Source organism: Pinus tabuliformis, chromosome 9 (genome assembly GCF_031772625.1).
Source record: "Pinus tabuliformis cultivar Carrire ecotype Pingquan chromosome 9, CPIR1, whole genome shotgun sequence".
Lineage (NCBI taxonomy): Eukaryota > Viridiplantae > Streptophyta > Pinopsida > Pinales > Pinaceae > Pinus > Pinus tabuliformis.
The window spans coordinates 436,975,537-436,999,975 of record NC_142307.1 but is presented as its reverse complement, the minus strand read 5'-3'; the positions used below and the strand labels follow the sequence as shown (position 1 = coordinate 436,999,975).

General features: G+C 37.8%; 1 pseudogene; it reads right to left on the bottom strand.

The window, feature by feature from the left end:
* Positions 1-7,563: 7,563 nt before the first annotated feature.
* LOC149149041 (serine hydroxymethyltransferase, mitochondrial pseudogene) overlaps positions 7,564-24,439 on the bottom strand; it is a 96,894-nt pseudogene continuing 80,018 nt past the window's right edge.

Here is a 24,439-nt window from a genome sequence, read left to right as displayed (position 1 = left end):
TGTAAAGACTGTTACAGTAATGGTAAAACAGGTTGTTTCTTCTCAAGATTCTCAATGGATCACTGTGTTCAAGTGTGATGATGGTTTAGTTTCTTAATGTTCTTTTTACAGCCTTGTTATAGCACAATCCCTCAGAATTCATATTATATGCTCTGACTTCCTGTGTGTTTGGCAAGCTGTGGGTTTTGGTGAAGCATGTTTGAACATCACTCAGAATTCATTTTTAATGCTCTGACTTCCTGTATGTTTAGCAAGCTTTGATTTAGGTAAATTATGTTTGAACATCTGATGATGCAAAGAGCCTTGACTTCCATGAGATGACTGTGATTTTGTTTATTAACTGTGAGAGACTCCATAGCCCAATGAAGACTAATTTGATGTATGTCCAGCCAGCTATATTTTTATAAATGTGTGAAGAGTTAGCCCTCTGTTGTTGTGATTAATTTTCTATCAAAAGCCTGTGAGAGAGCCCTCTCTGATTAGGAAGGCTAATTCCTAGTCTAAAGTCTGGTCTGAAACAGTTACATGAAACCTTGCTTGGTTGCAGCCCCTAGTACTGGTTTTGTGATAACACTCCCATTTATTACAAATACACTGAAGCTGATGAAACTCTAATCAAAATGCAAAGGCACCAATTGCCCACTAAAGAATGGTGGAGGAGTATGATAGAGACTTTACTTTGACAAATTAATTTTGGCTTAAAGTCAGCATTTTCAAAAGACTCATGTATCAAATCTACTTAAAGCAACAGTGGAAGACAGCTAGATGAAAAGGACAGTGTCTGGGTGCAGCTAGATAATGCAATTGATGTGTCCAACGGAGCAACAGCATGACAGGGCAGCATAAACACAAGAATTATCAAAATCAATGCAAAGGTGCTCAGCCGTCCCAAGACGCTCCAAAAGTCAAAGATCTCTGACAGGAATGACTAGCTGTAATCAATCTTCTTTAATAGCAATAACTATTGTATCCACTATTTTTGAGAGTTGGTAGAGAAAGTTATGAGTCAATGACTCATTTTGAGATATTTTGTAAAGATAATTTTGTATATATACGCCCCGCTTATCTTATTTGGGGGTTGTTGTTTTATTTGTTCTGAAGAACTCGGCTGTATATTCTGAGAAGTATAATACAAGAAGCTATTGGTTTTCTCAACTTGCCTATGCTTGGATGTGTTGTGATGGGATTGTCAGCTGTTGCAGAACTCTCGTGTTTTCTCATGATGCAATAAGTGTTTTCCTAACTGTGTCTATGTTTTATATGTTTACATAACTCATCTATACTATATGTTTGATAATATTAGTAGGAAGGAAAATGAATAGTTCAGGATTTGTCCAGTAAGACACCCTAAACTTAGTCATTCCTGCTAACTATGTTTTCTCCAAGATTAGCTGTAAATATGGAATTCTTAAATGCTCCTGTTTACTCTAATTTTATGGTAAATTCTATTCGAGAATTCTCTTTTGCTCTTGAATAAGATTCAGCCTTTTATGTTCTGTATCACCAAGAAAGAAATCTTTGTTGCCTTTCATGGTGTGATCCTATACAGTTTCTTCTTAAATCAAAGGTTTGTATCATGAATACCTATCTGGCTCTGCAGTAACACTCTTTTTATCACATGCACTAAGTAATAATCAGTCATGGACTCCAATTTCCCAATGGAATAAACCCTCTTTGATCATTGTGAACCCTTCTTCAGACAACAGATGACAACCAAAATTCAAACAAAATTTTATACTTCATAACTAGCCTAAAATCCCAAAAAAACAAAGCTAAATCAAAAGAGAGAGCCCTCTCTGATTGCAGGTAGGCTAGAACCTGTAATCCAAAGTTGGTTTGTGGTTACCTCGGCCGTATTCCCTTGGGAGTCAAAGGGAACAACCTGAGTGTTAACACAACATATCAAATCATTAAAGTGCATAACCTTTCCCCTCCAATAAGAAACGGTTTCCTCATCCTCCAAGTATGGGAAAAATAAAAGTACTCACAGATGCATTTAATATGGCATGAAGTGAGCAGAGGAGTCTGATAGGTGGATTAAAGTGGAGTAATTACAATCGTACGAGCGTTAGAGATGATCGAGAAAAAGAATAAAGCATGTAAATATTCATTATGAACATTAATTTTACTTTTTGTGATTGATAAAGCAAGATCTGACATGGTATGAAAAGGATAATGATTGTTGGCATCAACTAATTGGATGGGGCTAAAGTGATTCATTGAATGGATTTTCAACAGTTATGCCTGTTTTTAGAAATAAGAACACTATTCGATGGTATTTTTCTCCTTTTGAATTAATTAAATAGGAAGTACTAGCATACTGAAGAACTGGCATTAGAAAATACCACTCCAATACCATGGTAGAGCCACTGCTACCAACAGACGTATATAGCCTCGACATGTTTGCCATTTTAATCCAAAAAATGATCCAGTATCCTCAACTTATGATGTTTTGTTATCCTTATGTACATATTTCTGCAAAGAGACCATTGTGCTGGCATGGTAACTAGATAACCACAATGCCATTCACCAGGGCAAAACAAAGTGAACAGGCCCGTTCGTGATAAAACCTCATGTCCTTAGACATATATAATGTCTTAAAGGCCATTCCCCTAGCCTGGTAGCCAAAGTGGGAATGTCACTCTTGTTAAGTCCTTATGATCATGGTAGGTCGGCTCATAATGAGACCTCCTATCCTCTTTGAGAAAAAAATATCTTATTTTCATTTTTCTTATTATTATAAGTTGAGGGAGGTTCACTAACTCCTTAAAAGCCAGGGATGGTGTAAAGACTGAAAGAATGTCTACAAAAGATATGCTTACTTTCCTTGTATTGTGTCAAAAGGAACTTGCCATTTGAAAGTGTAAAAGAGAGAACCAACAAGCTGTTGATATTGATGATGAATCGAGTTAAGAAAATATATCCAAGAGAAAGACATACAGCAAGTCATTTAATAGATGAACTTGTTATGCTCCTATACCAATAGGTGTCATATTTCATGATTGACTGGTAAAATCCCAAATATGTTCATCCTTTCCTTGCTGCAAAGGTTCCATATTTTCAAAAGATCAAAAAGTTTAAAAAATGTAAAGAGGGTATGCCCTAAAAGAAAGATCTAAGGGCAAAAAGAATGAAATGGTCAAAAGAAAAGAAATGAACCCCAAACAAAAGACCAGGAAAGTGTGCTAGTCCAAAATGCCACTACTATTCTATTTTTGCAAAGAATTTCTTCATGTGCAATTAGTTAACTCTTGCCACAGTTGATGGATGACCAAATAGCTTAATCTTGGCCAGGTCGTGTTTAAATTTCTTGTTTTATAGATAGAGAATAAAATCTACCCAAACACTTCAATCTTGGCAGATAAGTAGATAGGTAGAGAAGCAAAGGAGCTCAACAATTAAATCTACGCCCTTGGAAGAAATAAGGGCAGACTTAGATAGGATTGCAGTCAAAAGAAAAGAAGAGAGCAAGGGTCTCCCAGTCCAAGTGCACCCGTGGAGGGAAAGACTGTTAGGTACTGTAGGCTGGGTAAGCAATTTTGATGTTGCAGAAGCATGCTTATGATTAACTTTTGTTTCTCAAGACCTTCATCTCATTTGATATCATAAGTACAATGGCGATTGTTTGGCTACAAAAGAGATGATGCATGTCTAACTTCCCCTCATACTTCTCCCAAAATCACTTACTAACCTTTCCCCCAAGGATATTGAGATCTGCTCAATACTCCTAAGTCACTCTATTTCATGAAAGGCCTGAGAAAAATAGCATTCCTGCTTAATGTAAAGAAACCATATTTCTTGTGTAAATATCCTCTTGGTCCATCATCCTAAGTTATCCAACTTCATAGCTTAGCGCCCTTTCATTTTCGTAAGCCTAAGTTTTTGACTTTACAACTTAGTGCTTTTTGTTCAAAAATATCTTTCATATTAACACATTAAACTTATTATATAATCCACATATTGTTTGTTCCCCTACCCGTATTATGTAAACCTATGAAAAACCCCAAAATGTTTAATAATCCCGCCCCCGGTCAATTACGGCCATATTTTTGTTTACAAAGGGGTTATAGGCTCATCTAGAACCTTATAAAACCCTCCCCATGCTCAAAAATTTATGGTTAATTAACACCTAGTTAATTAACAAGTTTAAACCCCCGCCAGCCAATCAACGCACCCCCGATATATTTTAAAACAAATGTTTATTATGGCTGGGCCCCGCACCGTAGCCCTCCACCACTTCAGATCTACGCTAGCCGTTGGATCCAGTCCGGTTGATTGGACGGCCCACAGGAATATCGCGACACCCTTCCCCTCCGATGATTACCGCCCGGGGAGCCGGCAGTATTCCCGCCGTACAGAGGACACGTGGAACACTCCTAGCATGCTCACGGCCCTCCCCAACAAAACCGCTTCAGCCCATAAGCGGTGTGGGCCCATACCACTTGCTGCTCCCGCTGACCCACCCGTTGACATCACCTCCACGTCATTGCCACGTCACCCTTCCATACCGTGCATTGCGACAAAATGTCACGTCATGCTGACGTCATTCGAACAAAAGCATCAAAAAGCCTGCGAAGCCGATTTTTGTCAAAAAACCTGTAAAAAACATCATTTTCGCCCATTTTTCTCATTGTTTTCACAAGACCGTTGCATGTGAAATTACGTTCAGTAGCTACTGAAGCTTCATTCCGCCACCCTGACCAGTAAACCCCAGCATTCTACACCTCAATTCATCAGTCGACCTGCAAATTACACTCCTGCACTCCAAAACATAGGTATTTACCCTCGTTCACCTCCCGAAACTGTGTTTTTGGGTTTTCCTCTGAAAATTGTACCTATAGGAGCCAATTTTAAACTAAAGTAGTCCACAATTTCTATACCAAGGCACCCAAAACTGCTCTGTTGCCCTTTTTTCCACAAGAAATTCAATCTTTGGTTAAAAACGTAGAAAATTGAGCAATGGTAGCCCCGGTCACCCTCAATATTTCTCCTCTCAATGCACCTCATACAGACCAGCATCATTTACCCTTGGCTGATAGAGATTTCCATATGCAAGACCCAATTGGTATACAAAATCATTTGCAAACTTTCTACCTAATCAGAAACAGTCATTTGGACAATTCTGATATCTATGGAGTATGGGATTCCAATCTCCCCAGGTATTACCTGCCCTCAGTCAATATATTCTGAGATATTGTTCACCACTGCTGTGCAAATTATGACCTTGTCACTAAAGCTGTCCTTTTCTACATAAATGCTAATTCTATCAATGAAATGCTACAATTCCATTTAGTTCAGCCTCTTGCTCCTTTGTCCATGAGATTTTTGCTTGAGCAAGGCTCTCAACTATCCACTATAGAAATAGGCCGGATTGCTAAGATTTTCATGAAACCAGATTGCCAGCCCCAAGGTCCTCCTCCTTATTTACATGTCTGGTTCAATGAAATTGGAAGAATTATTCTTGACATGATATCAGTGATCTTGGGATTCAGGTCCAGTGAATTTGTGGATGAAACGGTCCTGGTTCTGCTATCTACCTTCACTCCTGGACAGCCCCCTGCTATTAAGTATGACTATGCCTCTTTCATTGCTGACAAAATCCATGGTCAATTTATGAATTTGGAAAGAGAAGGAGTGTTTAAATACACAAGTTTCATATATCATCTGCTGTTGTATTACCACCCAGACATTTTTATATTTCCCATCAGAAAATTGGATGCCAAAGGAGAGAGGAGGTCTGTAATCTTTTGGACCTCTGTCTTCCACAGAATTGCTGATACCCCTTATACTTACTGTGAATTCATTGACCTGTTCATACATCCAGCCTCCACTCTATTAATAGGAGCTCCTCCTCCTAGGCTATCTGGTGACATAAGGAAAATTTTACAGCTCTCCAAGAACTACAGGATAGGTGACTGGTACTTCTACCAGGATCACACTGAGATCAGGATATATGGCTGTGAGCTGTGCCCCTATAAACTGCCAAAATATGTGCCTATGAGACTGTTTTCTCTGGAGTATTTCAGGCAACTTATTAATGCAGATTTGACTCATTTTTGCAATGTCAAAAAGAAAGCTCAACTGAGGATAAGAAACCAATTAGGCCCCTTTATCATTAACAAAAGAGAAGCATGGGAAGATGCTGATAAAATATTAGGGGAAGAGCTTAAATTGAAGAAAAGCTTCTGGTGGGTACCATATGACCCAAATGGCTTTATAAGTGAAAGAAAAGTAAAAAATCGGCTGTCCGCTTACAATCATCATAGGATCCCTGAGGTAGAAAAATATGCCAATCACGATGAATGGATAGAGGGTACCTTAGTAGAAGAACTTACTCGGCAACAAAAAATGGAACAAGCTATGAATGATTTAGAAAAATCCCTTAACGTGGACTCTTTTGGACATATATCTTTCAAGCTGCCTCAGCAAACAGGAATGGGTACATCTTCTGTTGGGACTTCACAGCAACCCATACAAGGGGCCAACATACCAATTTCAAGTTCTTCAAAGGGCAAGGAAGTGGCAGGCACAGAGCAGCAAGAAATGATAGATCAACAGGGGGGAATTCCTCCAGTACATACCAAATCACCAGAGATACCATCACTACAGACTCCTCTTAATGAGGAAAAAGGCAAGAAAAGGGACAGAGAAGAGGCCACACCCATCAATGGACCTGCAGAACAGCCAGGTGCTAAGAGGAAAAGACTCAATCCTCTATCTGAAGAGGAAATCATTGAAGAAATATTAGAAAGCCTCAGAAGTGAGAGGGAAACCAGCCCACAGACCTCCCCCAGTGATTGATACTTCAGTCAACCCACACAGGTAGGAGCTAGAAAGGCAGCATAGCGTGGAAGTTTGATCCTCGAGACCACCAAGCAAGTAGACCTCTAATGTCAAAAGAACATTCACACAGATTAAGGCTAGAAATGATCCATTGAGGCTGCAAATTTATGACCAATATCTCAAGATGGCCCCCACAAAACAGAAAAGATTGATGTTTGCATATGACATAAAGGAGGGAAAAATGATCTTGAGCTACTTCAAGCCCAAGGTGCAGCAACCACAGTCAACAGCTGCTTATATAAGGAAAAATCTGGAGGTCTTGGCCAAGGACATTCATCCAATAGATCAAATTGAGCTGCACAAATAGACAGGAGAAATGGTGTATTCTACACTAGCTGACAAGGCAATGTTGGCTCATAAATTGCAAAATTCATTGGAGAACACCTCTGCTCAGCTAGAATTAGAGAAAGCTTCCACTCTAGCAAAGGACATCAGGATTAAGTCCTTGGAAGATATTACCATTGAGCTGGGACATGATCCCAAATATGCCAAGGGCATAAAAGCATTAATGAGGAAGAAGGAAGAGGACATTGTTGCCCTCAAAAAACAGCTCAAGATGCCTCCTTCTATGCATCCACGAACAACAGATGTTGTGCACAAGAAATCCGAGGAGGACATGATGGACCTACTCACGCGGTTGAATGAAAGATTAAATGAGACAGAGCAATAATTGGAGAAAGCATTACAAGAAAAGCATGGAGTGTCGACCTCCCAGCCACCTCAAGTAACTCCAGTAGTTACAACTGCCCCTCCCACAGGTATAATAGCAGTGCCTTCCACTGTCCCAGCATCAACTGCAGAGATCATCACAGGAGCATCATCAACAGCAACAGTAGTAGGAAGCAGCACATCCATGACCACAGAGCAGTTAATCAAATCCATGGAGGAGTTAAAACTCCAAGTATCTAAATTGAAGCAAGTCAAAGAAAAACTAGCTAAGATTGAGCAGAACTATGATAAATCCAAAATGACTGTGGTAGAAAAGACAAGAGAAGTCAAAGCATTGGAAAATAAGGTAAGATCCTTGGAAAAAGATCCCTGTCTGCGTAAGCCTCTGACAGAAATCAGAGGAATTTTGTGGAACAACATCATTCAATCAATTAGAGGTATATGTAGGTCTATTCAAACCATTTATGAACAGATTTATTTGATAAAGGTAGCCCAAGTGGAAGCTATGAAAACAAGAGCTGTATTGGGGAAAATGCCTGAACAAGCTAACAGGTTAATCAATTTTTTGAATAACAAAACCAGTGAAGAACTGGCAGCACTAGATATCAGAGACAGAACAGGTACCATTTTGGATGTCAAGAGAGTTCTAACCATGAGAACTCTAATGCAAAACCTAGACAGAAGATGCCAGGAGATGTAGCTAGAAATTGACTCTTTTACAGACAAGTTTACAGTGTTGAATCAAAATGGTTTGCCAAGTCCTGTGGGAGATAATGACCATTTGATGAAGTACAAGGACTATATACAAAAATTAAATACATTTTCTATCAATCAAGCTAGTGCATCTTCAAGTACTTCAACAGAAAAGGCACTTCCATCTAGACAGTCCGTGTATGACAACCTAGAAAATCTTTTTTACATAGAGCATGAGGCGAAGCATCTGTTCACCACCCCACCTAACTTTTTTAGGTACACAGAGACTGATGAGACTTTAAGGAAGCTACAGAGAAATCAAATACCAGGACCAAAGTGGTGGCAAAGAATGCTGGAAATCCTGTAGAATTATCTTCAGTCAAACCAAAATTGCACACCATCTTTTGTAAATGCGCAGAACAGAAAGAACCACACTCTTGCAAGTTAAAGCGTATCACATCAGAATTAAAGAAGGCATAACCATAGTAGAAAATAAATGCATAGGATCAGTGGAAAATAGCTGGAAGACTGACTTACAACGTCTACCTCCAATACTTCCCTTTAATTCGGATCAACCAGCGCAGCATGAATTTATTGTATCATTTATTGGCTCCCTATTTTCGAGACTGACTGTCTCTGTCAATGTAAATGAAACATTAATTGTCAACAGATATTTGTTTCTATCATATATTTTGCACAATGTCTTATCATTTTTGTATAAATACCCCCCCAGATGAGGTATTTGGGGTTGGTTGGTGGAGAAAGTTCATAACTATGACTGTAATACTAAACCATTTCTAGAATAAAATGTTGTTGGAACCATTCGTTTTGCTCACTGGATGAAGATTTGGTGCTAAGGACCATGTTGCAAAATTCTTGAATCATTTCATGGATCAATAAGTCTCTTCTAACGTGTGCTTTACAATTTCTGTGTTTACTATATCATCTATATTTCATGATCTAAGTAATAGAGAAAAATAATAACCCAGAATTTGCTTGTTTGCACTTTGTGTTCAATCTCTGTTATTATTAATGTTTTCTTCAAGAATTAGCATAAACAGTGAATTCTTAATTGCTCCTATTTCCCGTCGTTATTTCATCTTGAATATTAACTAAGGAATTCTTAATTGCTCCTTGGCAATAATCATCCATTTTCCCTCTGTCAGCATGATGAAGAATTCTTAATTGCCCTTCACCCATTGACTCCATTTCATCAGATTTCAGCCTATGAATTGTTCCATATTTGAGTACCTTGCTCTGTGATAAATCCTCTGATAATAAACTTAACCCAGGAAGCCATATTTCTTTGACTAAATCATGCCCAATGGACTGAAATGTTTCAGATTCACCTCACTTTTCTATAGACTTCCCATCCTCCAACCAAAACTCAAAACAAACCTTTTCACTTCATAACTAGCCTAATACACCTCAAAACGAAGCTAAATAATAAAGAGAGAGCCCTCTCTAGATGCAGATTGGCTAGAATCTGCTTCTAAAAGATTGGTCTGTGGTTACCTCGGCCGTATTCCCTTTCTTACAACTTTTGGGAACAACCTGAGTGATAACAGAACCATGTCAGATTTGAAATGAATATGATCGAAAATTAGTTAAAGAAATCATAATGTAATCAATATGAATGTTTTTTCTTCCTTGATATAAATTTCTAGCCAAGCATAAGACTGTATAAGTGAAACAACAATTGGTCTATCTAAAAATATCAACAACTATTTTGTCAGAAATGGAACAACAACTATTCAATCGGGAATGGAACAACATGTTGGGTGTGGAGCATGATTATTTAGAGGTATTTGTTTCAGCTGGATGTATACTATAGGAAGATTGTACACCCCTCCATGCAGGGGGGTGCGAGGGGTACTTGTCCCCCCCATGGGGGTCCAGGGGGGCTAATCCCCCCCCGGCTCGGGGGTCCAGGGGCCAGCGGTCCCCTAGTAGGGGTTTTAGGGGAAGTGACCCTGAAGCTAAAAACAAATGTAAAATTGCCCTGTAAAAGTATAGTAATTTCTAGTCAATCTAGGCTGTTCATTATGCGGATGATCTAACGGTAGAACTTATGTTTAGTTTAGGGTTTTTTTTCCTTAGAAGGAAACCCCTCTCTTTGTATGAGGGTATTGTATTGAGGTTGTGTAATAGACGTGTATTCTCAGAGTGGGAAACAGACAGGTGAGACTGTGAGAGAAAACATAGGATATTATAGTAGATCTGTTGTAGGTTGTGTCTCTTCATTTTGTTGGATAATAGAAAGGAAGGACTAGTTGTTTTGGGTGGACGTAGCTCAAACTGGGTGAACCATGTATATTTGTGTCTCTATGGTTTTATGTGTTTGTGTTTTTATCGCATATTATATGTCTTGCATTTCCCTGTCATAAATATAATTTTTCTAACACAACAACTATTCAATTGGAATGGAACAACAACTGTATTGTCAGGAATGGAACAGCAGTTGTTCTGTCAAGAATGGAATGACATATGTGCTGTTAGAAATGGAACAACAAGTGTAATGCCGGGAATGGAACAACAATTGTTCTGTTGAGAATAGAATGACAAATGTGTTGTTGGAATAGAACAACAACTATTCAATCAAGAATGGAACAACAATCATTCTATCAGGAATGAAACAACAATTGTTCAATCGGGAATGGAACAATAGCCATTCTATCGAGAATGGAACAACAATCATTCTATTGAAAACAGAACAACAATTGTTCATTCTATTGAACAACACTTATCCGCTTAACGCAATAGAAATAGAACAACAGCGGTATGTATGAAAGTTGGTAAAAGGGAACAACAACCGTTCTTTTGGAAAATAAAAATAGTTGTCCAAAAAAGGAACAATAGTTGTTCATCTAAAAGGAACAAGAACTATAAACAACACATATTTCTAAAAAGAATTCACCCATTCATGCAACAATATTTACTCTATTCAATCATGCAGGTAAAAAAATAAAATGGAAAAATTAATAAGCTATGCTCACAGAAAATATATACATTATTTACAATTGAAAACAAACAATTTTCATGAAAGTAAGGCGGTCGATTCTTCACCTCCTGTAGCTAAAATTTTCATAGTGGGATCACTATGTACCTGTTGGAAAAAATACTCTTTGGTGAGTGGTTTGTGATAAAGACGCAACCGGTGCCCGTTCACCCGGAAAGGAAACCCAAACCCATCAATGATAATCAAGGTTATAGTGCCTTTTGGTGTCCAAAATTTATCTATTTTTACCCTATTCCCATAAGCCTTAACCTCTATTTTATCTCTGATTAACCCTCTCATTCCTACACTAGTCCAAGATAATCATCTATTCCTGCATATACTTTGTATTTCATAATTAAGATTTATTAAGTGCTTTATTAATTACTTTACATAGATTTCATACCTTTTAGTATCTCTTGTAAATTATGTTTAAATTTCCTAAAAGTAATTGAAGAAGTAAGTGTTAATCATTATTTAGCGTGATTAGTGTAGGCAGATTCTTGCAGTGCATTAGTGTTGGTATCTTCATCCCTCCATCACTGATCAAAATTTCTCTTTTTGCCTGCATAATAGGTGTCTCATCTAATTAGTTGCATTCCATTAGGATCATGGATAATCTAATGGTAGTGGTTCATTATCAAAATTTCCCTCATGGTCTTTACCCGCTGGCCCATTTTAACAAGTTTAAGTCATTTACAGTCATTTTTTTCATTACATTTGCAAAAGATCACTTTTAGGGTTTTAGGTCTCATTAGGTCTAGGGTTTGCCACCATGGTCTTCAAAAGCTCAATAAGAGGTTAGCAGGCAGATGAGGATGTTTAATAACTTCATAAAATCACAAATTCTACTGATGATTTTCTCCATGAAGGGTTTTTACCTCAAAACTCTGTTTTGAAGTGAAAACAGGGTTTTTCCATTTCATGTACAAATTTTATGTAATTTTATTGTTTTCATATGTAATAAAGCATCATTTGCAGCCCTGGGTCACCTTGCCAAACTCCAGCACTCTAGCTACTACAAAGAGACAAGAAAATCCAAGCATTAGTCCATCAAATGACAAAATAGAGAGCCAAACTGCAAAAACAGGGTTTTTAAAATCAAAGTGAAAAGCAACTTTAGAAAGTGGGTTTTCTAAATGAAAAATTAAATTCAGTTGTATATAAAGGGATAATTTGTGTTAGAAAACTTCATTTGTGTGAAAGGTGAGAGAGAACAAGAAGAAAATTGTGTTTGAGGAGAGAAAGGACAAAATTTGCAGCAAAGTGCAAGTTTTTTCTTGGCGCGGTGCACCTGCCAAGTGCTACGCACCAGGTGCAGGAATTGCAAAGGATTTTCAATGGGCGTGGTGCACCTGCCAGGCACTACGCACCTGGGCATTGGCGCGGCACACCAGTTAGCAAAGCTCAAAACTCATCCCATCGATTTTCCAAGCCTATAAATTTTGCAAATAACATCTGTTCAAGTAAGTACATCCTCCCATTTTCCATAGCAAGAGGTTTTGTCATCCTTGATGGTTAAAAATCAAACCCTAACTGCTTCAAAGTTGCCTTGACAAAACTGTCTTGGGTTTTGTAGGTTTTGTCATTCTTGCTGTTTTTACTCCCTTGCATAATTTTCCCACATCCCATCCCCTTGCACTAAATTCCCCTAATTCCCTTCCCCTTTCCCTCTCCCATTTACACTCACCTTATCCCCTATCACCAAATGCTAAGCCCTATACCTAACTCCCACTATTCCCCAAACCCTAATTTTCATTTCCCAAACCCTATCATTCCCTAATAACCCTATAGCCAGCATCAAAACCTTCCTTTCCACTTATATTATCAGTCAACCTATCAAATCCCAAAGAAGAAAATAGTAGTCACCTATTCTTGAGAAAATCTCTTCATACTCATCATTTTACACTATACATTTGCAAATATGGAGACAGATTCAGCTTATGAAAGGGATGAGGAAACTGTGAGTGATTCTTCCCAAGAGATTCATGCACCAAGAAAACCACACAAGGGAGGAAAACACATCTGGGAGGAGCCTACCACACTCACAGAGTTACTAGATTTCCCTCTTGTAGTAACATGCTTTAAACATGAGTCTTGCTACCAGTTTTGTGAGATAGTGGAGAGGGTGAAATACCACCATGAATTGGCTAGGCTATTTGTCCTTCATCTTCACAATGGCCAGGTGAACTTAGCAAGTGTTTCCTTCACTTTGACACCTGAAACCATAGCTACAGCAACAGGTATTCCAAATGTGGGTGAACAGTGGAACAAAGGTTAGCTTGTGAGCAAAGAGAATTATGAGCCTTATGTCAAGGCTAGTTATCAAAAGCAAATCAATAGGGTCTTTCCTTTAAGATACCTACAGGACACTTATGCTCCACTTATGAAGCTCATTATCAAATACTTCACCTGTGAAGGGAGATTTTCTCGCTTGTACACTTATCATGTCAGATTATTGATGCATTTCACTAGAGTGAGGATTATGAACCTCCCCTACTTCATATGTAGGAATATTGAGAAGATGGCTACACTGGTACAAAGGAAACCTCTTCATCAACCGTTCAATAGCATTTATCATTTTTCATTGATCAAAATTGTTGTTGAAGCAGCTGAGTTTGTTGAATGTTTCATGGGATACTTTCATTTCACATGAGGTTTTCAAAAGCCCTCAAGTAACCCCATCAATGTTTCAAAAGGAAGGAGGGCCTTCAAATCAGCAAGAGGTTTATGAGACTCAAACTACAGGTGTTCCAATATTTTTCACCAAGGATAATTTTAGGGGCGAATGTTCGCCCTTTGGCGAAATTAAGGGATTTTAAATTTTTAGTGGGCGAATATTTTGTATCATAGTACATTTTTACAAATCACCTCAAATAGCCCACCTTATTTTAAGGGAGAGGGTAAAAAGGTAAATTTAGCCCTTGAAATTAGGACTTACAACCTTCCATTCGCCCATTTTCAAGAATAGGTTTTATTTAAGTGAATCCATTCGCCCATTTTCAAGAATAGGTTTTATTTAAGTGAATCCTATGGGCCAAATACCATATTTATAAAAGAGGTATGGTAAATTAATAAAAATATAAATAAATGAGAGGTATGGTAAATAAATAAAAACATTTTTTATATTTACTCCATAAGTCACCTTATATACATGTAAGGGTGTAAACAAATAAAAATATAAGTAAAGTGGATGTATGGTAAATAAATAAAATGTTTTTTATATTTACTCCATAAGTCACCTTATATACATGTAAGGGTGTAAACAAATAAAAATATAAGTAAAGTGGAGGTATGGTAAATAAATAAAACGTCTTTTTATACTTACTCAAAAGGTATGGTAAATAAATAAAAATATAAATAAACTAGACGTATCATAAATAAATAAAACCTCTTTTTATATTTAGTCCATAACCCTCGTTCTATTTATGAAGGCTCAAGAAAGAGGTTTTATTTAAGTGAATCCTATGGGCCAAATACCATATTTGTAAAAAAGGTATGGTAAATTAATAAAAATACAAATAAACGAGAGGTATGGTAAACAAATAAAACATTTTTTTATATTTACTCCATAAGTCACCTTATATTTACGAACACTCAAAAAATGGGTTATATTTAGGTGAAACCTATGGCCAAAATACTATGGGACAAATACCATGGACTAGATTGTTATTAATACCATGCAAAAAACCATTATTAACCCTAATATTAAAATTAATAAAAACAAAAATGGCACATGGTATTGACCCATGGTATTCACCAAAATGGCACATGGTATTGACCCATGGTATTCACCTGGAATGTAGCCTATTTAAATGGGGGAATTAAACTAGCATGTAGCCTATGCTAAGATTCACTAGGAATTTACAAAGTTTTATTATTTAGTGAAAGACTCTCCAAGATCTTACAAGATTTTATAATTGAGTAAAATATTCGCCATGCCTGGTGAGAGATTCGCCAAAAAATTATATATACATATTATATTATTGATAAAATCGCCTTCCATTTTTCCTATATACCATGGAGATTCGCCCATTTATTATATTTATAAATTTAGGGGGGTTCTTAAAATTTTCCCTGTTTTTCACTTATCAAAAGGGCACACGGAGACTATTTGCAGCTGCCAAACAAGTATTATCTCCACCTGGGTTGGAAGGGGTCTCATTTTCTCCATCAAAGCATAAGCAAATGCCATCTTCACCCGAGGTGAAAAGGGCTTTGCCTTCATCCTCAATAGAGCAGGTATAGGATAAAGGGAAGCAACCATTGCATGATGAAAGACCTTCTAAAGGTTAAGAGAGAGAGATTTTGTTTTGATTCAGGAGGAGTATAGTGATTTGATCTCCCAAAACTCAAGGCTCAAGGAGGTAATTAGAGAGAAAGAAGCTGACATCTAGGACTTCTCCCTTAATATTGAGAGGGCTAAGTGGATTATCAACTTCCTTGAGCAACAAAACAAGCAATTGGAGGACAAAAAATGAATCTTGGAGCTGCAAGTCGTCAAAGAAAATTGACAAAAGTCCAAGAGGGCAAAGGGCAAGTTGATTGAGAAAAAGGAAAATGACCAGGAATAAATGTTGGAGAAGGTGAAAATTCACTTGGAGAAGCTGATTGAGAAGGCAAATTAGGAGAAAAATATGTTGCGCCACATGGCTTATCACTATTTGGCACGAAACCAAATTTGTAAAACAAGGATAAGGAGCCTAAAAGCCAAGTTAAGGAAGACTTTGAGGAGTAAAAAAGAGCAAGATAAGCTCAAAATATTGGTTGAAGCTTCATTTTCCTAGCATAGCACCTGACATAGATCACTCATTCCAAATTTCAAGAAATTTGGTGAACTTTTTGTCATTTTTGAATTTTCCATGCAAAAAACAAGTTTTTCCGACAGGAGCGTAGCACCCCCTGGTGCTTGCTTTTGATAGGGACATCCTTTTGAAGAAAACTTGGCATTTTTGGATTCCTTATGAAAATTTATGTATTCTCAGAAATTACTACGAAATTTTGACAAGTTTTGGACCTCCAAAAGGGCCAAAAACACCTCAAAAATGCCCTCTCTGCCACTTTTTGGCCACACAGGAAGTAGTCTTGGGAGATTGCAAATTTGGAAGGGCAAATGGACTCCAAATAAAAAAATTCAAGTTGTTAAAGAAGGTAGGCTTATAGTTCTTTCCAATGAGCTATCCTGAACCTAATTTTAACCTCAGGAAGCCTTCCAAAACCAGCTTGGAAAAAGCACTACGCACAAAAAAAATGGTGCTACACACAGGATGAAAAAGTGCCAATTTTGCTCAAAAACTCTGTTTTTTGCCTAGTTTTCTTCTAGTTTGACTTTTTTTCTCTAATGGTAAAATTAATGTGGTGACATGATGTGAATTGATGTAATATGATGTAAAAATGATAAAAATTGACTTGAGAAGGTAGATACATCAGTTGTTGGTGGTTTTGAGTTGAATGAATCAGCTTCCTAGGTTTTAGAGGCAAGTTGTTCCACTGCCTATTTTTGTGTTCCTTGTTTAGATATGGTTGAAACCACCCATATACTCATGGATTCGACCCCTGATGGATATTTCAGGTGGTTTGGAGGTCTATATCATGTATTTTCTTAGTCATTTGAAAAGGTTGGACTCTTGTAAATGTTTTGAGCACTATTGTACGTCATCTCTGTAGTTTGCCAAGGAAATAGACTAGGGTTTGAAACATTGTGTGGGATTCTTGTGGAAAGGTGACTTAGTATTGTTTTTCCTTCTATGGTTCAAGTTATCATATGTTTATGTGTGCCATTATCTCTCTCTTTTCTTCTTAACTAAATGAATCAAGTATAAATGTGGAAATCATTGATGTTGCAGTGCTCTACCTTAGGGTTTCATTAGTTTTACATGTTTTCTACTCTTTGAAGAGGATTCATGACACATTCATGCCCTCTCCAACTCCTCACTAGTCTTAAGACTTTCCGTTTCACTTAATTCAAAGTACTAAAGCGTTTTCCTACCTCGCCCCACATAAATCTCTGCAAGACTGAGTTCATTCCCTGGACCCAAAACTTCCTTTCACATTTGATGCAGCAATAAACCATAAAATTCTTTCAAACTCCTCTGAGAATATAGCTAGCCTAAAATTAGTCTTTACATCAGTCATCTCAAGCCTCATTTGCTATATTCTCCTGAGATTTATAAGGAGAGAGCCCTCTCCTGACCTGGTAGGGCTAGCTACCAGGTTAAGCATGGTTTGATGTTACCCTAGACCTACCTTTCTCAGTCTGAGGTAGATTTAGGCCATAACACACTGGCAACAATGTTGCTCCATGATCTCTGTGATAGTTCAAATCCTTCCACATGGGCTTTTTTGATCCACGGCTCCTAGTTCGGTTGCGAATTATCTGAGGTTGGATATTGGTGGCATATAGTAAAGGATACTTGCCAAGAATATGGTCTACGGTCAACAAAGTTCATGCTTTATTATAACCATTTGTCGGTTTTGAAATGTTGTTTGTTAGTTCATTTGGTTGAAATTCTTGAATAAGAAATGAATGTAATTATCAGAATATGGCTAACAGCAAGAGACTGTATATAATGTAGACCATAGGTAGAGGAAAGCTAGTGATATCTGAGTTTCTAATTTCATTTAATTTGTAATTTTGGATCGCCCTCAGTTCTGGTCTAGACTTGCATTATCATGTATATTTGTTGATCAAGTTTAATACAAGGAACACACCATATTTTATTCATTTTGTGTCTAATTTTTATTTCATGCATGAATAAGTGTTGAACCATTTCATTTCCTAAAGGGAAACGAGCTGGTTGGCTAGGGCCTAGCCAACCCATCTCATTTACTCTTATTCTTTTGCAATTTAAAAGTTTTGTGCAAACATTTATTCATTTGCAGTTGCATTGCTTGTATTGTTCTTATGTTTATTTCAGAAGTTCTGAGTTAAATTCATTTCATAGTCAAGCGTGAATGGATCCATAGTTTGAAAGTTTATTTATTTCTTGCAATTTCTTTCCTGCAATTACTTTCTTGCAATTTCCTTCCTATAATTTTTGTCTTAGTTTTCTTCCAGTCGGGTCGTGTAGGAAGATTCTTCCTGTACCAGTGCATGTAGTTTCCTTCACTCCGGTTTATTCATTTACTTCACAACAAGTGTTAAGTTTTTTTTCCTGCTTATAATTTCATTTATTCCTGCAAGAAAAAGTATTGTTAATTCAAGTAATCATTCTTAATGTTAAGAGTCATACTTCTAAAGGATCTAAGAATGTTTACGTGAATTAAGGAAGGATTTTATTACAAACACCATACTTTAAACTTTCATTTTATGACTTAAGAAAAACAAATAGAAATGTTATAAGTGAATTGCCGAAAGTTAGTTTGATGCATGAAAATTACTTTGACTGCTGCTTTGATTATTCTAAATTGTTATTGCTTTATGAAGTTTACTGTCATTGCAAAGTTTAGTTAATTAAAGAATTATTTTTTTCACGTGTAATTTATCTCAGAATATAGCTTTCAATTGCAATTCTTTTCAACACGTCTTTTTATTATTTCGAAAGTAAATTGGAAACTTTGGTGAAGGAAGCTCTATCTCGGTGCAACAACTGGTCTCTTGTCACAGGAACAGAGTGCTCTAAGCCTTGAGGCTTAGAGCACCTCCACAAATACATAATTCTTTAGTAAAGAAGGTAAAATATACTTTTTCACATAAGTATTGTACCTGCACTAGTACAAGAAAATTGCAATAGTACAAGAACATGTTGCTTGGTGTAGAAGGAAGATCAATTGGGTAACAGATCTTTGCAAGGGCCCACTTGTTAAGTTGTTAGCCATCTATACTGAAGATAAACAAAGTATTTCATTTCATCATTTAAGATTGCTTCCATTTTTGTGAAAGTTCCTTTACTTTATTTCCTCGCAAATTATTCTCTTACATTCCAGCACTAGAATTGCTTTGGTTTCAATTGCCTTTAAGATTGTTTTTTGTATGATTCTGCAACAATTCATTTAAGAAGTAGGATTAGGAATAGGAAAAGTTCATACCACTTCTAGCATTTCCTGTGCTTCGTCTCTATGTTCACGAAACCCCCGGGTTGACAATTAAGTGTTGAAGGATCTCGCTTAAGTGCAATTATTGCACCTAACATTTTTGCGTTGTTGTTGGCGAAGTGATTTGAATTAGTAAGAATTTTCTTTTTTTTGTAATAGGGGTAAGTCTGCTATTGTTTTTTCTACAATGTGCTTATGTTTGCTTGAAGAAATTTATAGGTGTCCAGTTATTTTTGAGTTGCAAAATTTTTATTGAAATTTTGTTTTGTCATTTTTTGAAATGAATGCCTAAAAGAGGTAGGGGTCCGAAGCCCACTAGGGTCCAAAGAAATACTAATAAATTTGAAACCAAATCTCATATTGGGCCTTCTTTTGTAGGTAGAAAGTCCAAACAAACTTAGACTCATCATGGAGGAACAATCTACTTGAGCTCTGGCAGCAGTGGTCCAGGTGTGACAGAGCCCACAAAGGGGAAGAAGGGAACTATTAGAACCCATAGTCATCCTTCTCAGCTGTTAAGAGAGCTTCACATGGAATAACAACAATGGCAGATCGGGAAGACCATGCAAAAGGAACTGGTGAAAATCAAGTAAATGAGGAACAATCCACTTTTGGATTCCCAATTGTGGATCCTGATACACAAGTACAAATGAAAAATATTTCACCATCAGCTCTTCCTCATTTTTATGGTAAGGTACATGAAGACCTAGACCCTTTCCTATTTGAGTTTGATATTTTTTGTATCAATTATGATTATTCATCTGATGCCTAGAAGTTAAAGTTCTTTCCTGCAATTCTCAAGGACGCAACACCGTTGATTCATGGGAGTAGGAGGAAACACTATATCTTCTTGGGAACAAATGAAGAGAATGTTCTTGTCAAAATATTAGGAATATTGTAAGACTAGAGATATTAAAGATGAAATCTTTACTATTGTACAAAATGATGATGAGACTCTAAAGGACTACTTGGAGAGATTCATGTACATCCTCCAAAGGTCAAAGCACAAATTTGATCCAAGTACCATTAGAACCTTGTTCTTACGGGGGCTTATTGACAATGGTAAGAATAATCTAAATTTGTTAGGACAAGGGGATATTGCTCAAAAATCTTTTGATCAAATCCCTGCCTTGTGTAGGAGATTCTCGAGGAACCAATATAGATCCGGTAAAGGAATTCAGAATATAAATAAGAAAACCAAATCTATTGATGCTATGATTATTGGATTAGAAAACAAAATGGACAATATGAAAATTAAAATAATGAATATTGTTAGTAAAAAAATAGACTCTTTGAAGTTTCAGCAAAAACTTGTAGAGGAACAAGAGTCATTGTCTATTTTTTGTCCAAAATGTAGAAGAAAGCATGTTTTAAGAGAATGTCCTCTCGACATTAAAAAAAAATAATAAATGTGCAATTTGTATAAAGAATCATGCCATGGAAAAATGTCCCTCCATACCTGGGCTGAAGGTTGTACTTGAATGAGGACAACCTGAAGCTGAATCATTGCATGCTATGGGAGAACGAAGAAAATGGCCTCAGGTAAGTGTAGGTATGGCTCATGAGCCTCCACCACAGTTTTTTGGTTATAATGCACATTCATATTCCTATCCTAACACTAGTCACTCTCAACATTGGCAGCATGGGAACCAATATCATTGTTGACAAGCGTCCCAATCTTGGCAACAAGGATGGAGAGGGCCAAACCATTCATACCATTCACACCATTCCTATCCTGCACCTATGTAGTCATACACTCGTACATATGCACCTTACCCAATGCCACAACCATCATTACCTCAGCTGAGTCAACTAATGCCACCATTGCCTTTACCTCCACCTATCGACCTTCTCAACTACCTGCCCAACCTTTACCCATCCCCAACAACAAATTGGTACAAATGATTCATCATATGAACCCACTTTCCTAATCCAGATATCAATCCATGCTAGTTGGAGTCAATGACCTCCAATTGAGATCGGGGAAGATAGTAACCTCGGAAAATAAAAAGTAACCTATGGTGATTATCAATGAAAAAGGCGAGGAGGAAACTCCTAACCATTCTAAAAAATATGATACCATCCAGCGTGTCCTCGTACCTTCTAAGCCTTTTCCATCTTCTTCCAACCGACTTCCATATCTAGAGAGATCAGTTGTGGAGAAGAAACACCCCATTCCTGAGTTTAACCTAGCTTCTAAGCTTAGGAACCTTTTCATAAAGGTACCTTTGCTCCAAGCTATTAAAGAGATCCCCATTTGGACAAAATTAATTAGGGAACTCTGCCTCAAGAAGCCAGGAAGGAGAATATTGTAACCAACTATTCAATTTGTTGGTAGAGTAGCAGAGTTAATGACGGGGTGTATGCACATGGAGAAATATACCGACCCCGGAAACCCTATTGTCTCTGTTTAGATAGGTGATGTCCTTGTCTCCAATGTACTTATAGACCTGGGGGCAGCCATTAATGTTATGACCAAGAAAACCATGGATCAACTTGGATTGGTCCATATTCATCCTACTCCCACTATGCTTGAACTAGCAGACAGATCTAAAATCAAGCCGGAAGGGGTGTTGGATGATGTGGTCATTTCTCTAGACTCTTAGGAATAACCCACAGACTTCATTGTGCTTCAGCCAAAGAATGCAGTGGGAGGACATCCCTTGATCTTGGGACGACCATGGCTTGCTACAACCAATGCTTATATCAGATGTCATTTTGGTGACATGTATATTTCCCATGGAGATTCTAGGAATAAGGTCACCTTGTATCGACCCGCTAGATCCATTCAGGAGCTCTAAGACACTTTATGGTTAGACTACAATAGTGATGATGATACTTAGCCTGTTTCCTTGATACATTAGAATGTTGAGTTCTCACAGGAGGGTCAAATTCAAGACTTCCTGAACAATCTAGACACCATGCCCAATTTTGAGTCATTGAGTCATATTTTTAGTCTAGATTGTCAGGAAATATATGACCCTCTACCTCCCTCGCCACCATATCTAGCGACACCAATGTGTACTCTTGAGCCTGATACCACTCCTATTGATATTATTCCAGGTAAATCCTTGCATATCAGTTCATACTTGGATTCTTCCCAGCAAGAGAAGCATGTGAATTTGTTGTGAAACCATCTTGATGCCTTTACATGGGGCTATGAAGATATGAAAGGCATCCCTCCTTAAAATTGTACCCACCATATCTATATTTCGGATGGAACCCAACCTATTTGACAACCCCAAAGGCATATGAACCCAACTCTAAGAGATGTTGTAAAGGAAGAATTACAAAAACTCTTAAATGTTGATTTTATCTATCCTATTTCTGGAAGCTAGTGGGTCTCTCCGTTGGTATTAGTCCCGAAAAAATATGGGAGATGGCGCATTTGTATTGAATACATAGAATTGAACAAATCCACTCTCAAAGATTACTTCCCTCTTCCTTTCATCGATCAGGTACACAATACCTTTGCTGGTAAGAAGTACTTTTGTTTTCTAGATGGTTTTAGCAAGTATAACCAGATACAGATTGCACCCGAGGATCAAGAAAAAACCATTTTTACATGTCCATGGGGTACATTTTCTTACCGAGTTGTTATAGACATTTTTGTGCCTTACAGCATTGAGCATGAAATGTCCATAATCTAAGGGATCCAAAGTCCCTAAACATGTTGTTCCTACCCCTAGAGGAACAAGGCTAACAAACCACAGCAATTCACAGAAGTTCTCCACCAAAAACTGCTCAAAACAAGTCAAATCAGGATCATTTCAGTGGCTACACTAGCTGTTTGCGCTGAATGTCAAAGCCAACACTGGCTACCTGCGTTGAATGTCAAATGGAACACTGGCTACCTGTGCTGAACGAGAGTGGATATGTGGCAGGCTCATTTCTCAAGGTGTCAAAACCCAGGAAGCTTCCAAAATGACACTTGCCTCAGGGAATTCGACTGGTGATGAGTAAGAGGTTCCAAATCTCCAAGTGGAAGCAAGAACCTCCAAGTGGAATCAAGAACTGATAGAGGGAGAGGACACTAGTCAGATCTCAAGCTGACTCATCCTCTCTCCAAACATCTATATATGGATCTCTCCTCCATGAGATCTAGAGGCTGGAATTTTGTTATTGCAAAGAATTGCTGTTGGTTTGAGACTGGAATCATTGGGTGCTTAATGCTTTGAAGGGGGTGAAGATAGGAATTCCATTTGCTGGGAAGGAGATGCTGGATTGGAGCCCTCTGGGTTGTATCTCTTCCTGAACCTTGTTATTCATCAATAAAGCTATCTTGGTTTCTCCTATATGCTGATGTATTCTTGATGTATGATTGCATTAGTGTATTTGGTTTATTTCTAATCCTAAACTAGTTATGAATGTGAATATCTGTCTTTGTGTAGTGTTCTTCTCTTGTCGCAAGTAGCTGTTCTCTTGTGATCTTGCAGGAACCCGGTGGAGCTGAATAAGCAAGAAGGCAAGTAGTTGTTCTCTTGTGATCTTGCATGAATCTGTTGAAGCTGGGCGAGCGAGAAGGCAAGTAGCTGTGAACTCCCAAAGAGAAGAGAGACCGGATCGAGGGACAAACAGAAGACACCGGTAAGTCCATTTATCTCTCTTCTTTCACATTTCATAAAGGAAGAAACCACAATAGCTGTCTCTGTTTGTTTCTAAGGCACTGTCACACCTTAGGTGGATAGGATCATCCTGCATAGGCATTTTTCCCCACAACAAATTGGCGACTCCACTGGGGAAATATGTTTAGTCATTTTATTTGTGTTCCTATCATTGTTTGTTTCGTAGACTTGACAGCAACAATCGAACTACATCTGCTATTCTCGGATGCAAAGTAGACAGTTGCTGCCTTGATCCAATCACTGGACTTGTCTATGGTCTGAACAGTGGACTCACAAATGATTTGATGATCCTTTGTGATAGATCTTAGTACTCCCTCAAAGCATCCCTTTGATTGTGCCTTTCTTGTTGCTTTTATTTGGCCTGAACCAGTGAATTAAATAGCCAATCTATGACCCAGAACCAGTGGGAAACGAGAGTTTCTCCTTCAGCGCAGACCCAGTGAAGGGATTCTGCATTTCAACGCAGGTCCCGTGAAGGCTACCTGCGCTGAATGTCAAAACCCCTGTGTTGAGGTTGCGCTGAACCAGTTTGCTCTTGTGCAGGTGGGGTTCTCTGCTCTGTTTTGCCCTGTTTTGATCT